We start from the raw sequence: 16,215 nt of genomic DNA on the forward strand, positions 1-16,215 counted from the left end.
TGCAAATTGATATCCACGCTCAAGTGTCTCATTTTTGTAAGTGTAGTGTAATCACAGAGCTGACCTTTGTTTGTTTATTGATAGTCTGTCTCATCACACAGGCTCAGGTGGCTAACAAAAGATCCAGGATTGTATCAAGCAGGGGTAGCTAACCTGTAAGGTTCCATCTTTGTTTTGGCAAAATACAGGACAGGGTGGCAGTGGGGAAGGGGGGCAAATTCTTTTTCCTAGCTGGTGCTGAAATACATGAGCTTTCACAAACATGCAGTACTGTATGTATTGTACAGCAATACATGCAGCCCAAGGCAAAAAAATAAATAGATAAGTGGGCATGTTCTGATGAGGGGATGAGCTTTGTTCCACATGTTAAATTTTTGAAGGAAATATTAGGGGGCAGTGAGAGGGTAAGCCTTGTGGGAAGCTATTTCTCCCTCACTCTCCTCCTCTCTCAAATATTAAGCAGATAACTATGTTCAGAACTCAGGCTTCTGGGCTGCACTGACACAAAACTGCTTGTTTCTAGAGACTCAGAGCGCGTTGCTCTCTGAGGGACAAGGCCCACTGCTCTCAGGGTGCAGCTCTGCAGATGGCTGCCTTAACCCAGTCAAAACTCAGGGAACTGGAAGTGACAACATGGAAGTCTTGCCTTGGTTTGCTCCTCCTCGGGGGAGAGATGAGGAGAGGGAGAGAAGGGGGGAAAGGAAAGGAAAGACGTGAGAGAGCAGAAGCAGAGCGAAAATAGGGGAAATGCAGGAAACTGCATCCTGTATTGAATCTGCATCTTGTATTGAATCAATACAGGACAAAATGGAAAACGAGCGAAGTCCCAACTAAAGAAGAATGGCAACTTAAACTGATGGAATATGCACAGCTTGCAGACCTATCGTATAGAATAAGAGAAGAAGAACATACGTTTAAAGAAGATTGGAAAATGTTTATTAACTATATGAGGGGAAATTGTGTACACTTTAAAACATTGACAGCATTAAGATGAATTCAACGGTGTAAATAAGTTTTGATGGATGCAATAATGGAATACTGAATGGTTTAGTTTATGTAAAATATGCAGGGATTTGTGTTATGCAAAATGAACCATGGAAAGAGAAGAAGGGAAGTCACTGATATTTTAAGGTTGTTTAAATGAATACTCTAAACTGTAAAACAGGAATCAATACAGGACATGGCATTTTACATTCTAACAACAATTGTTGTTGTTGTTGTTGTTGTTAATTATATGCTGCCCATCTGACTGGGTTGCCCCAGCCACTCTGGGTGCCTCCAGCAAATTAAAATATCAAAGTAAAACATCAAACACTAAAAACTTCCCCAAACAAGGCTGCCTTCAGATGTCTTCTAAAAGTCCAATAGTTGTTTATTTCCTTGACATCCAATGGGAGGGCTTTCCACAGGGCAGGTGCCACTACCAAGAAGGCCCTCTGCCTGGTTTCCTGTCACCTCACTTCTTGCAGTTCACTGAGCTAGATCTCAGTGTCCGGACTGAGGACGATCCTGTATAATACAGGACAGGTGGCAACCCTACTAATCTGTAGCCATCTATCTGTTGCTAGTCTACAGCTTGCATCGTCCCTGACCACTGGCCATGCTGGCTGGGGCTGATGGGAAATTGGGGTCCAACAACATCTGCAAGAACAAAGGTGTGTCATGGATGCAATGCAGGAGTTACATCTGCAAAACTTTGATTCAAACCCCTATTCAGCCAAGAAATTCACTGGATGACATTGGAGCAGTTATCTCAAACTAACCTGGCTCAGGACTGTTGTACTAGTGAAGGCAGGGAGGAGAAACCATAACAAGCACACCACAATATATTCAATAAATATATGAATGAATAAAACAAAACCTTTTTATTAAAAAAACTGGCATTTCCCTACCCTTTGCCATTCAGTCCCTAAATCACTAGGACTATGGAAATACTGGGTGCACTAGGAACACTGAGTTTCCCAGGGCCCTTGGCTGCAGCAACATGCCAAGGACCATTCTGTAGTGGCAGCCAAAACAGCTGACAGGGTAACAAATAGGTACAGGCTTTGAGTTCTCACAGCGAACTGAGGAGGGCACATGGGAAGTTCAGGTGGGAAGTTCAGGTGAGAATTCCCTTCACTAAACCCCTCTTTCACGTGTGCAACTTTGCTTAAGAATAATCCTACACAGTTGGACTTTTTGAGCCCCCCCAAAAAAACTATTGAGAAGCACCCTCAAGGTTGTGTGGGTAGGGGTGGTTTTATTTATTTATTACAAGATAGTTAAAATTTGGATAAGATTAACATCCCGCACCTAGTTAAAATGAACATGGTCAAAATGAATCTTTTCTTTTGATGCCATCGCATCAGGTTGTCTTCAAATGACCAAATGTAATGATAAGTAGCCCTGTAGTTGTCTTTATTTTTTTAGCGTTCAGAGAAGTGCAACCCCCCACGTTAGAGGTTTTACACAAGTAGGTCTTCCAAGTTCAATTTAAATTTCCGCAGAGATGTAGGGGGCAGACCACTCCCCCTGCCCACCCTGAAAGTGCAGATGATATTATCGAAGCAATTTTCTCTTTCCTTAAAATTCCTGCAGTTGCTTTGTCTTAGCAGTTCAAAACCTTAGGTGCTCTATTTGGCTATGCTTCTTTTAAAATCAATCTATGCCTGGAAGCTCAACTTAGCAATTCTCTCTCATCCTTGCAGCAGCCGCATATGCAAGGATTATGCATGCGGCTCATGCATTCTAATTATCAAAAGTAGATTTAAAAGCATTGGTAAGTGTTTTCACCTGTTTGATGAATGAAGCTGAAGATCAGCCTCACGTTTGTGTGTGTGATTTTTATATTAGTTTAATGGAACCATATCACCACACTCTTTGAGCTGTTTATCCAGAATTTTCTGCAGCTAGTACAAAAACCGTATTTTCACTGTTGCAGACAATGAAGGATGTTTCTGGATGATGCCTGAGCCTAGCTTGGATGCAAACCTAAAGCGTTCAGCAAACCTGACTCAAAATAAGAGGAGAGTCTTGCATTAATCCCCCCCACACACTTTCTTTCCCACTTTGATCAAAAGATGGGTGCTTAGAAAAATGTCCTTCTTGCTTCCTGTCATCCCTCCCCACCATCAAAATCCTTTCCCATTAACCCTACTCCACAAAATACAGTTCCCCCCTTCCCTTATTTAATCTTCCTAGCAGTGATGATGGCTAGCCACAGAAGAAATTGGGGAGCCAAGGCAAGGTAAACCAAACCCCAGAGTGAGCTGCAGGGATCAGCTGCACCCCAAGTACTGATCTTGCTTAACCAGGTAGTGACCCCCAAATTGCAAAGTTATTTTTATATTGTCAGCTTAACTGAGAGGATTGCAGATTCCATGGTCAAGACTCGTGCATACCTGAGACAGTACAGGATGGGTCAATGTCACTCTGTCTCGGGAGCTGTTAATGGACCACAGTCTTATGCTAAGGGAATTGGGATCACAAGAAAGAGGTGGACATTTACATTGTTTTCATTGATAGTAATGGTATTTGATAAGGCAGTGGGGGACAGGTCAATGTACCCCTCCCCGCAGTGCTGGATTCATGCACAAGTAAACTACAGTTTGGGCCTCCAATTATGAGGGGCCTCTAAGTAAATAAATAACTAAATAATGTTTAAGTTTTACATAATTACAGAATAATACCCGAGGGAGGTGGTAATGCTATGGGGCATCTTAACCTTGACATAGGGCAGATCTACATTGATGGCTTTTAACATTAAGAAGGGTTTTGATAACATAGATGGACACATGACATCTGAATTTTTACGTTCACAATGTGTTATTAACTTGTCTTTTTATCACTTAATATTTCATTGTTTTATGATGCTATATCCATGAAACACTGCTCATATGTCCCTTTGTAGCATTTTACCCTTTTTTTAAAAAAAAGAGAGAGACTGCATTCAAACTCCGACCCCCCTCCAATGGTATTTGAGGGGCGTTGTTCAGCTTCTCCTCCTGCCATTTTGCTTCTTCATAAAAATGTGGCTCCAGAGGGCATAGCAGAGAAACCAGAGACCAGCAGCTTAGAAAGGACCAGAGTTTTGGCTGTGTATTACTTACATTTGTCAAACAAAAAACAAAAAAAACCCAAGGTGAAAACCATTTTAAGTAACAAGTGTGCCTTCTGACATTTTAGAACGACATATTTAATATCTTTCTAATAGGGAGAAATAACATTAAACTGGTCAGTGTAGGTCCAGCCATAGTTTAGGGTCGTAACATGTATTAACCCATCCTTGCCTCCCTCAATCAGGGACTGACAAAAAGAATCAGCTGGTCCACTCTGGTCTATGGACACACACAAAAAAGCTTCCTTAGCTGCTTTGGGTTGTCTCCCTATAATTCCCTCCTTTGGCCAGAACTAAGTGGCAGCATACTCCCTGGGTCCCTGCCTCACATGTCTCACACCACCAATTTAAAGCCTTCTGTCAACTGCATTCTTAACAGTGGCTCCTTTTCCAAGAGAACAATGAGCCTGTTCCTTGGGCTTCCTGATTGCAAGGTCGGTGGTTCAAATCCCAGCACCAGGGCGAGCTCCTGTTGCTCTGTCCCAGCTCCTGCCAACCTAGCAGTTCGAAAGCATGCCAATGCAAGTAGATAAATAGGTGCCGCTGTGGTGGGAAAATGGCATTTCTGTGAGCTCTGGCACTTGTCGCGGTCCTCTGTGCGCCAGTAGTGGTTTAGTCCTGCTGGCCACATGGCCCGGAAAACTGTCTGTGGACAAACGCCGGCTCCCTCAGCCTGAAAGCGAGATGTGCGCCACAACCCCATAGTCACCTTTGACTGGACTTAACTGTCCAGGGGTCTTTTACCTTTTACCTTTTTACTGCTACTTTTTATTTTTTTAGAATATTGCTAGCCCTTCATGAATAAGGAACTGTGTGCTAGCTGAACAAGTGAGAGCAAGATGTGCACATGCTGCATGTGAATAAATTTCTGTATGAGAAAATGTGGCTCATGGATCAGAGAGGAGAGGGGTGAGAGCTTCCCCGTGGCCTTTGAAAATCCATCCCTGATCTCTGATTTCCTGCCGTCTGCAAGTACTGTCTTCAGGGCTGGTGCTGAGCAAGCACAGTATGTGGATAAATTGCTTAAGGAATTCGTACAGACATGCTCTCTGGCTGTGTTGGACTAGCCCTTGTTCAGTGACCCATTCTAATGTGTACATCTGCTTTACTCAAAATCACTGCAGAGGAAATGCTCTTTATTCCAGCTGTGAGCCGATAATTCTGCTATTTCTCCTTTTTTGGAGAAAAAAAATCAGAATGACACCTCGGCGAACTTCTACCCCGAAGGGATAAGAAATGCCACAAACCCCTTTTTACTCTCACCGCTTGCATTAGGCATAGATGCTGATATATATTCCCTTAGACTTTTCTCAGCCTGTTGTGTGTTTATTGTCTTGTCCATCCATCATTATTTATCAAGATTTATGTTATATGAAACATTGTGGTATGTAAAAAGTTATTAATTATATGATCCATCAGTACTCTGGATGGCAGCCTACACTACAGGTAGGAATGAGTGTGAATACATTCAGTTCATATTTTTATGCAAATCTAGTTACCTCTCACTTCCTGAACCAATGCACAAACACAGCTAGCATTTGAAATTCACACTCCTCCGAACTTTGTAATACAATTCGTCAACAACAACAAAAGCATATAAAAACCTTATATTGAAGGAAAGTATGTTTTTTAAAATGTATCACATTAGGAGAAATTGCTTGCCAAACTATGTATATTGGGAAACTGCTTGCCAAGCTATGTATATTGGACAAACTGCTTACATACCTTAGGGGAAATTGCAAGCAGAGAAAAGAGAAAAATTCAATTGGTCTTATGAGAAACCGAGTAAAACTGAATTTAAGATTGGGAAAATGTGGAAATGAGAGGAAATGAAATAGATAGGTTAATCCAGCCCAAAGTATAGGCTTAAACTGGTTTATTATTAAAACATATTATTATTAAAATAATTTATATACTGTCTTTCATTTCAAGAAAAAATACCAAGGCAGTTTAATAAGCCTTCCATCTCCTCAAAGAACCCTGACAATTGCAGTTCTATGAGTTGGGCTAGGGAACTTGAATTCTCAATATCCTCACCAAACTGCAGCTCCCACAAATCTTTGGGAAAGCCATGACTGCTATAAACCTGATGTTTGCTGTGCCCTGAAATATTTGTTTAAAAACCTACGTGTTGTAATAAAATGGAGACAATTCTCATATGAATTTCATATGGGATGGTGGGCCTGTGTTTATACTCCTATTTTTTCATTCTTCTTTTTTTAATGTTATGATTGCTGGACGAAAGAAGTTCTTTTTATTGCATTTTGCTTATGAAGGGGCACATGCCAGAATAAAATAAGGATCTCTTCCACCCCATTTATTTCCATAGAGAGAGGGAGCAGGATCATGGCTTTTGCATTTTTCTAAATCCATACATACAAGCAAAATAATATGAATTGCACTCGTTGAGGTATGTTGATGGAAAACCCAGAAACAAAAGAAAAATCAATCCTCATGGCATCTTTGAAAATGGAGTAATAGGGAACAAAATCAAACCAAAATGCCTCATTTTTGAGTCACACACACTAGATAATGCGACTTGGGGCTGATGGGCTCTGTGTGCCTATTAGTTGTCTGTCTGCATATCTGTCTGTAAATGTCAGCTGCCTTGGCTCGCATTTTTGCTTACCCGACCAGACTTTGCTTTATTGATCTCTCCCTCCAATATTCATCTGTCCACCTGGCTCATTCCTTTATGCGGCCAGCCTTGTCATCACTCTCTGTGCCAGCGCGACTATATAATGAAACATGTCCTCTGCTATTTTGAATATGTCTTTTGAGCTGCTTCGGATGGCGTTGGAAGCCAACTGTCCTCGGATGCATGGTCTTGCACTGAGTTTGGTCGCATGAAACAAATGGGGGAACCGAAACGTCGTTGCTTCTGCCAGCCTGCTCTAGGTGGTGCTAGCAGTTGGAAGAAACAAACAGAAGCCCTCCAGATAGATCTCTTCAGGTAGCCGTGCAGTGACAAAGCATTTGCCAGTGCCCTGCAGCAGCCTACAGCTGTGTGGGTTGTTGCAGCTAGGAAAAGTTCCAGCTTGCCTCATCTGAAATCATGCCACAGCTATCTAAGTGGTCAAATGAGTTATTTGTCCTGGGTGCCATCCCCCAAAAGATTTCCCAGAGCTCCTTTTATTGCTTGAAAGCTGATGGAAAGAAATAATAATGGCGAAGATGATGATGATGATTTATACCCCGCCCATCTGGCTGGGTTTCCCCAGCCACTCTGGGCGGCTCCTAACAGAATATTAAAAACATGATAAAACATCAAACATTAAAAACTTCCCTAAGCAGGGCTGCTTTCAGAAGTCTTCTAAAAGTCAGATAGTTGTTTATTTCCTTGACATCTGATGCAAGCACGTTCCACAGGGCAGGTGCCACTACTGAGAAGGCCTTCTGTCTGGTTCCCTATAACCTCACTTCTTGCAGTGAGGGAACTGCCAGAAGGCCCTCGGAGCTGGACCTCAGTGTCTGGGCTGAAAGATGGTGGTAGTGACGTTCCTTCAGCTATACTGGGCCATGCAAAGGAAGTTTTTTTATGTTTGATGTTTTATTGTGTTTTTAATATTCTGTTGGAAGCTCCCCAGAGTGGCTGGGGAAACCTAGCCAGATGGGTGGGGTATATTATTATTATTATTATTATTATTATTATTAACAACATCAGTGGGTCAGAGAGGTTCCAGTGGCCTTTTGGGCAAGGTTGCCAAGGCAAGACTAGTCCAAAGTAGGAGAAAGTGCCACTGTAGTGCTAGGGATGAACGATAATCCACAAATTAAAGTGAAGCATCTTGCATCTCCCAGGGTTATATGCAGTTAACAATCAAAGTGCACAGTTCTCCACATGTTGCAATGCATTTCCACTTCAAGCAATGTGTACAGCATACATAAAAATGCATATTTTATGAGGGAGGGAATGCATATTTTAGGGGGACATGCACAGAAAATAATATAAAAAGTGTTTTATTAGGGGAAAATGCATACAAGAGAAGCATATTTTAGAAACAATAGTGTACAAAAAAAAAATGCATGGAAGATAAATGAAGCTTTTTCCACACAATTAAAAAAAACTCCCACAGAAAACAGACTGCAATGGTGTTGCACTGAACGTATGTGAAACTGACATGAAATGGAAATAGGCTGATCCATTAATCCTGATGTATTGCACAGTATTATACAGACAGCACCCTATGCCATGGTGTGAGGAGCAAGAAACACTGTGGCAGCTAAGGACCAGATTCTCATTCTTAGTAATTCTTACAATTTAGAATCCGGCAGCCAAGTTATATATCCAATGTAATAAAATCATTCACGGCTCTCCTGAGTTGCAATCTTTTGAAGCATCTCTACATTTTTGCAAATGTGTATATAGTAATCAATAGCTGAAGATAAACTATATTTAGAAATGTGTTATTTGAAAGAAGACACATTTAAAAATGTGTTTTTGATTTTTCGGTGCACATTTTTTTTTTCCATTGAAGAAACGGGTTGGAAATAGACTTTGCAAGCAGTACATGTGAAACTGACTCAGGCTTGGTTACAGACCCAGCTGTCCATCCTTACCCTGAACGCCATTTCTTCTCCAAGAAAAAAAGATCCAGTAAGTATAATTCAACACAATCAGGACTTAAGTTGCACTGAGCACATTGCAAATTTATTACAATTTTTGTGCGGGATTGCTGTGCCAGAGTTAAACCTCCCTGCCCTCTTTTCTCTTTGCAACAGAAGACAGCAGGTAGGGAACACTCAGGAGGACTCAGAAGGTGGTTCAGGGGCAGCATCGTAAAAGCGATTCACTTGTAGAGGACAAAAATGCTCTGGTTGAAAAAAATGAATTCTCCTCTGAGTTCTTTTCATTTGGGGTGGGGGAAAGAATGCCTAGCCAGGCAATTTTAAATAGTGTAAAGAAATTTAGTTTGCATTGAATGTGATTAAGAAGACAAGAGCAGCTAGGACAGTTTGTTTGTTTGTTTGTTTGTTTTTAAATGTTTGTATACCTATTTCCTTTCCCACTCTTTTGAACTTTAGTAGGTTTTTTTTGTTCTCGAAGCTACAAACATGAGCCTGACCAAACTGCGGGAGGCAGTGGAAGACAGGAGTGCCTGATGTGCTCTGGTGCATGGGGTCACGAAGAGTCGGACACGACTAAACGACTAAACAACAACAAGTTTTTTTAAAAAAAGAAGACAGGGAGTGCATATCTACTATGCTTAAGCAACCGCTGAATATAATAAACAGTGTTTAAATCACACATTTCATTTGATTGTGCATTGAACTGAAATGCTTATGTGAAGACTGCAGCATATTTATTCATTTCTCTAAGTCCATTATTCTGTTAATTGTGGCCAAGGCGCTGTGGGTAAAAGCCTCAGCGCCTAGGGCTTGCCGATCGAAAGGTTTGAATCCCCGCGGCGGGGTGCGCTCCCATTGCTCGGTCCCAGCGCCTGCCAGCCTAGCAGTTCGAAAGCACCCCCAGGTGCGGTGCAAGTAGATAAATAGGGACCGCTTACTGGCGGGAAGGTAAACGGCGTTTCCGTGTGCTGCGCTGGCTCACCAGATGCAGCTTTGTCACGCTGGCCACTGACCCGGAAGTGTCTCCAGACAGCGCTGGCCCCTGGCCTCTTAAGTGAGATGGGCGCACAACCCCAGAGTCTGTCAAGACTGGCCCGTACGGGCAGGGGTACCTTTACCTTTATAGCCTTCAAAAACTGCTCTTTGAAGTACCCATGGCTCCATGTCTTCTGCTGATGCATCTTGCACATGCGCCTCTTTGCTGGAAAGTCTTGGCCAAGGGAAAGGAGCTGGAGGCGCTTCTTGGTATTGTGATAGGAATTTTATGGTCTTAGATATATGGCAATGTTCATAACCGCACATACATAGATCAACACAGGAAGACCAACCTGGAACCATTTTGATTCCTAAACTGACCAGATCCTTTCTCTGCAAGGTTAAACTGGAAAAGCCTCCCCATTGTCTCTTTCCTCACAAATCCTGTCTCAAGGATATGTCTGTTTGAATAAGGTGTGAGCCTGTGACCTGGCCCAGGAAATAAGTATTTTACCACTACAAAAGAATGGCCAGGCTCCCCAGGAAATCTAATCAAGTAACCTGCCAGACAGGAGATAAACAAGGACAAGAGAAAAACAACATTTAAATTTCTGTGATGTAGGTGGGATGTATCTGAGGGGTGGTCTTAGGTTACACCCCTTCTGTGATGAATGCATAATGTTTCTGGGGGTGGTCTTGATCTAGAGGATGGGAATTTCAAAAGTCTTTATAAGGTCTTGCACACCTTGGTTCTGGGTCCTCCTCCTTTCCTGCGAGTGAGGGGAGCACCATGTTGCAACAGATCAATAAAGATCAAGCTTACTAGCTGCTTTGCTTCTCAATATTCTCTGGTTGGCCTCTGTTATTTTCTCCTACCAATAGGGAACCTATGTAAGGACTCTATATGGGCTCTTGGATACCCCATAAGGGAAAAGGGCATATTTTTATTTACAACAGTATCCAGGATTGATTTATGTAGCTAAATGATAAGATACAGACAATCTACACAGACAGGCAACTTCTTCTGTCTATTGCAATCCTCCCATCTGTGCTGAACAGCCTTTCAGAGCAGAGGCTGGTGGGAGGGCAATCAAGGTAGCCCACGGCAACAGTGTATAGTGAGGGCCACACATAACACACATTCCCAATGTAGAATATGGTTTCTCAGAGCTCCATTAAATTTTGACACATCATCCCTCGTAGGTGACTGCTGCAGTTTCATTTCTTGTGTAGGTAGAAGAATCATTTGCATTTGCCAACTTCCACAAGCCTTGTAAAAAACCAGTCTCACTGTCTCTGGATGTCGCTGGAGTTTGTTCTGCAACTTTTGAAAAACTATTAATCAGCCCACCAGGTGCTTCATGTTGTGGCTCAGAGAATCCGCTGTGTATGTTTTAAGATAGGCCTTCACAAACTCCCCCATCTAAGTACTCATACAACCAATTTAATTTGCTTTTCATAGGCCTTTCCTTTTACCCAGTTAACAAAGTTGGGATTACCTCCACAGCATTGCGGCCATAGACATTCATGATAAAGTCTTTGGGAGTAAACCCTGGGGGGAAAGTGCATATGTTGTGTTGTAGCACATCTTTGGGAAAAGAAAAGGCTAAGGTGTACACAAATCTGGAGTAGAGTCCCTAAGATGGTTGGATGGCACCTTGTATAGCTCCTTTTGGCAACTCCTGCAGCCAAGCTGGTGCCAAATGTATTGCTCTGCTTTCCTTTGCACCACATCATTGAGGCCAAGGGGCAGAGTGTATTTTCATCTGAGCTGCCCAGGACCTCCATACACACTAATCAGTCTTGCACAATGGAGAGATCACTTTGGTGCCACGAATACAGAAAAGCAACACAGGAGGCAGCATTTATAAGTTACCGGTCTCTGCAGCCACAGCAAATACTATGAATCTCCAGTGGTTTGACTTCACCCCCTAAGGTGCACTCCATTGTCTGTTGAGGCAGTCAGATGCCAACAACAGATTACCCCAGGTTAAGGTAATCAGTAGCCCAAGAGATTATGTTACCCTGAACTGCCTTGGTGTGCTCATGGACTTGTACATCCATCTTCAGCCTGTGGGAGTACAGCCCCTTGTTTTCATGTAGGGTTCTCATCAAAAAGCATGGGACACAAGTGGCGCTGTGGTCTAAACACTGAGCCTCTTGGGCTTGCTGATCAGAAGGTCGGCAGTTCGAATCCCCACGATGGAGTGAGCTCCTGTTGCTCTGTCCCAGCTCCTGCCAACCTAGCAGTTTGAAAGTATGCCAGTGCAAGTAGATAAATAGGTACCGATGCTGCAGGAAGGTAAACGGTGTTTCCGGGCACTGTAGTGTCTGTCACGGTGTTCCGTTGTGCCAGAAATGGTTTAGTCATGCTGGCGACATGACCCAGAAAGCTGTCTGTGGACACATGCTGGCTCTCTCGGCCTGAAAGCAAGATGAGCACTGCAACCCCATAGTCACCTTTGACAGACTTAACTGTCCAGGGGTCCTTTAACTTTACTTTTTGAAATTCAAGGAATTTCAAATGGTTCAGTGCCATCCCAACACTTGCTGAAGCTTTCTGAGGGCTGTGCAGCTGCACCAGTGCAGCACTTCTGGAACAGCTGTCAGTTCATCCCCTAAGCCCTCTTCTCATTGCTACCCACTGCACTACATCCCCATACAGGTGACCTGCAGCGATGCCACTGTAGTGAGAGTGGGTCCACACTACCACATCAGCCACTGCTGCTTATATTGGCTAGTCCTGGTAAAGATATTCAGAGCCTGTTGACCTGCTTGGTCAACAGAACAGGACCCTTGGCTTACTCCATTCTTGCTTTCTTTCCCCTTCCCTCTGAAGCCTTCTGGGTCTAGATATGGGGAAAGCTAGCCATAGCCATGACAGGTACTAGAATGTGGGAAGGCAGAAAAGAACAGATTTTGCATGTTGCTCGTGTAATGTTTCCTTCTCTTTTTTTCCTCCCTGTTTCCCACTCCTATAACTCCATGGATAAAAGCATTTTAAACATTTAGGGTCTTCATTCTCAAACCTCACTGGAGTAAAAAAAAGGGGGGGAAGGCCTCAGATTGTAGCATGTCGCAGTGTGCCACCTGCACACAGCCAAAACACACTGCTTGACACAACATCTAATGCTGTGGGCGTAGCTGTTGTTTGCTGCAGGAGCTGTAAAAATTGAGCATGCCTGACTGGTTGACCGGTTGACTGGGCAGCTGTACAGGGGATGCTGAGAAATTTCCCTTAACAGTCTGGTTACACCTGCTTTGATTGTAAAGAATTGCAGCATTTCTGCCTCTTAATACAGTGAAGCAGGCGAACCGTGCTTTCTGAGAAGAGTATGGAGACATAAAGAAAATAAATTAATCATGTATGATTTTCCATGCTCGCACAGATGTTAAAAGCTTGAACACCACCCTCAGTGCATAACATTTCTGCTTGCTCCCATACGGTATTACCATAAATCGCTTTACAGCTTGAAATAGAAAGCATGCACAAAATGTAGAAGATGATCTTCTCTGCCCAAACTGGAACTGCCACCTACACTTCATCAAGATTTAAATTAAGTAAATGTGGGGGGGAGGGAGTCCCCTTTCCATGGGAAACATTTGCAGAATTGTGTGGGAAGCCAAAACAGGTTGAAGAAGTCAGGGAAAATTTCTCAGAGCGGTTCAGGACACCCAACCCATGAATAGCTTTGAATCTCCCAAGATTCCAAGGCAGTTGGATCTTATTCACAATGGCATGTGCAGCTCTCAAAAACAGAAACCCAAAGGTGAGAGCTAAGCTAGAGTCCTGCAAAGTATTTCATACTATAAAGATAATATGACATGGGGAAGAACCTGCCTTGAAAAGCTACTGGTTTTCCCAGTAGTGATATATGGAAGTGAGAGCTGCACCATAAAGAAGGCTGATCACCGAAGAATTGATGCTTTTGAACTATGGCGCTGGAGAAGACTCTTGAGAGTCCCACGGACTGCAAGAAGATCAAACCTATCCATTCTTAAGGAAATCAGCCCTGGAAGGACAGATCGTGAAGCTGAGGCTCCAATACTTTGGCCACTTCATGAGAAGAGAAGACTCCCTGGAAAAGACCCTGATGTTGGGAAAGATGGAGGGCACATGGAGAAGGGGACGACAGAGGACGAGATGGTTGGATAGTGTTCTCGAAGCTACAAACATGAGTTTGACCAAACTGCGGGAGGCAGTAAAAGACAGGAGTGCCTGGTGTGCTCTGGTCCATGGGGTCACGAAGAGTCAGACACGACTAAACGACTAAACAACAACATCAGGTGTGGAAAATCATGGCCCTCTGAATGTTGCTGAACATTAATCAATTCGTTAAAGGATGTTTGGGATCTCAGTGCTTCCAATTCCTAACTTTGCCCCAATATGGTATACAATATGGTATCTATACTGACAAGATGGGCCAATGGCCTCTTCCTTGTTATCTGTTATTTTCTTTTCAAAATTGAATACTGGGATTTGAAGCGCAGCTATTCTGAGGCAAATTCGAAACACGGCTGTGATTCTTTACAAATTGGTCTGTGGCATCTACTCTAGACTAGACTAGACAAGGATCTAGTCTTGATGTACAAGTTGCCACAACTCAGTTCTTAGCATCTTCAATTTGAGGGCCGCAACTGAATTTTGCTACAATTGAATTCCTAAGGCAGTTTTTGAGGTCTCTTCTTGGGCAAGAACATCCAGATAATTTTGAAAGCAGCTAACAGCTTTGATGAAGTGAGAACATTTTCTTGTACTATGTGTATGTGTTGCTTTAACTGTTACTAAATATGTGCGATTTTGAAGTTATAGGCTGACAGAAATTGGAATGATAAACATTATGAGTACAATTAATGGACCCTGGAGTGCTGACACACTCAGTAGCTGCACAATTATCATAAGAGCAGGGGAATTACTTAATAATGGGACCATAGAATATCACTGTGCTATCTCCTGTGCTGCTGTGCAGTTCTGGCATGTGCCACATTAACAAATATAGGCCTTCCTTCTATATCTTACCTGCATAAGATTTGACAGCCAAACAGAAAGCAACTGCCTAGTCCTGCATTGTGACATAGTTCAGAACTGACCGTGTAATGAGGCAGAATGAGGCAGCTGGAAAGGCTACAGCTGTTGGGGAGTAGAGAGTAGGGGGCTCTGCTTATACATTGGACGCTCGGGTTGCAAACGTGATCCATGCGGGATGCACGTTTGCAACCTGCAGCAACCCGCAGCGGCGCGTCTGCGCACACATGAGTTGTGATTCTGTGCTTCTGCGCATGCGCAAAGTGCAATTTAGTGCTTCTGAGCATACGCGACCGCCGAAACCCAGAAGTAACCCGTTCCGGTACTTCCAGTTTTCGGCGGTCTGTAACCCAAAGAAACGCAACCTGAAGCATCTGTAACCCAAGGTATGACTGTAATTTACTTATTTGATTTTGCGTGTTATATGTCGGGGCAGATTTACACACACAAAAGGGAAGCATTTTTAATGTATATTATTATCTTTTTATATATGTTGCAAGCTGCCCAGAGTGGCTGCGGCAACCCAGTCAGATGGACAGGGTACAAATAATAAAATGATTATTATTATTAAGTTTCATAGGACCATAGAATTGTAGAGTTGGAAGGAACCCTGAGGATCATCTAGTTCAACCCCCTGCAATGCAGGTATATGCAGCTGTCACACACGGGGATCAAACCTGCAATCTTGCAGCTATTGAGCTATCCAGGCTCTCAAGCAAAATGATGCAAGCAAATGATACTTTGAGAATCCTTTTGAGTGCCTGCAGCCTAAAGAGCTTTATAGGACTTTCTAGGTTTCTTAACATACAAATACAAAAAACCTCAACAACAATACGTGTTTGTTGCAATGGTTAGCAAACAGGCATGGCGTTTGGCAATGGGTTCCACAGCATGTCTAAAAGGGGGAAATGAGGTGGCCTTGATGGACCCCCTGAGGCAAGCTATTTACTTATCAGTGTTATAGGTCTTCTCATCCTGCGTGCTCCCAACAAATAGCATTCTGTGGCTACTGAGTATGCTCAGTCCTCAGGGTTTTCTTTCCTTCTCTTGGGTTTTGAAGAAGTTTATTTGTTTTCTACTTCTGTGAACCTTAGGGCTCCCCTAAATCTGTTGATACCTCCCTCTTGTGCATAGATGTTGCCAGTTTGACTGTTCGATGATCAGCCCTCGAGAGAATGAATTCCCTATGAGTGTCTATGCAATGGAGCCCGGTTTTTAAAAATTCCTCACACTAGCTACATCTCAGGAAGATCTTATAGGAAAGCCAGGCCTTCTGCCTAGATCCTGAAGCACAAAAACAGGAGTCCATAGAACCAGCCAAGTATGTGAACACACTGGTATTTATTGTGATAAATGTTGTTTATGTACACACTCCCAGGAAATGAACTGAGACTACAGCTTGCTCAGTCGCATTTTTAACAGTGGGGAATCTGAACAATCATCAGGCTAAAAGGTATATGGAGATTAATAGGGTTCATTTTTCTTAAGAAAGATTGTATTTATTAAACCATTATAGGAATTTAGGTGGAGATAACCTGTGTGAGAA

The sequence above is a fragment of the Podarcis raffonei genome, chromosome 5 (assembly GCF_027172205.1).
Source record: "Podarcis raffonei isolate rPodRaf1 chromosome 5, rPodRaf1.pri, whole genome shotgun sequence".
In the NCBI taxonomy this organism is placed as follows: domain Eukaryota; kingdom Metazoa; phylum Chordata; class Lepidosauria; order Squamata; family Lacertidae; genus Podarcis; species Podarcis raffonei.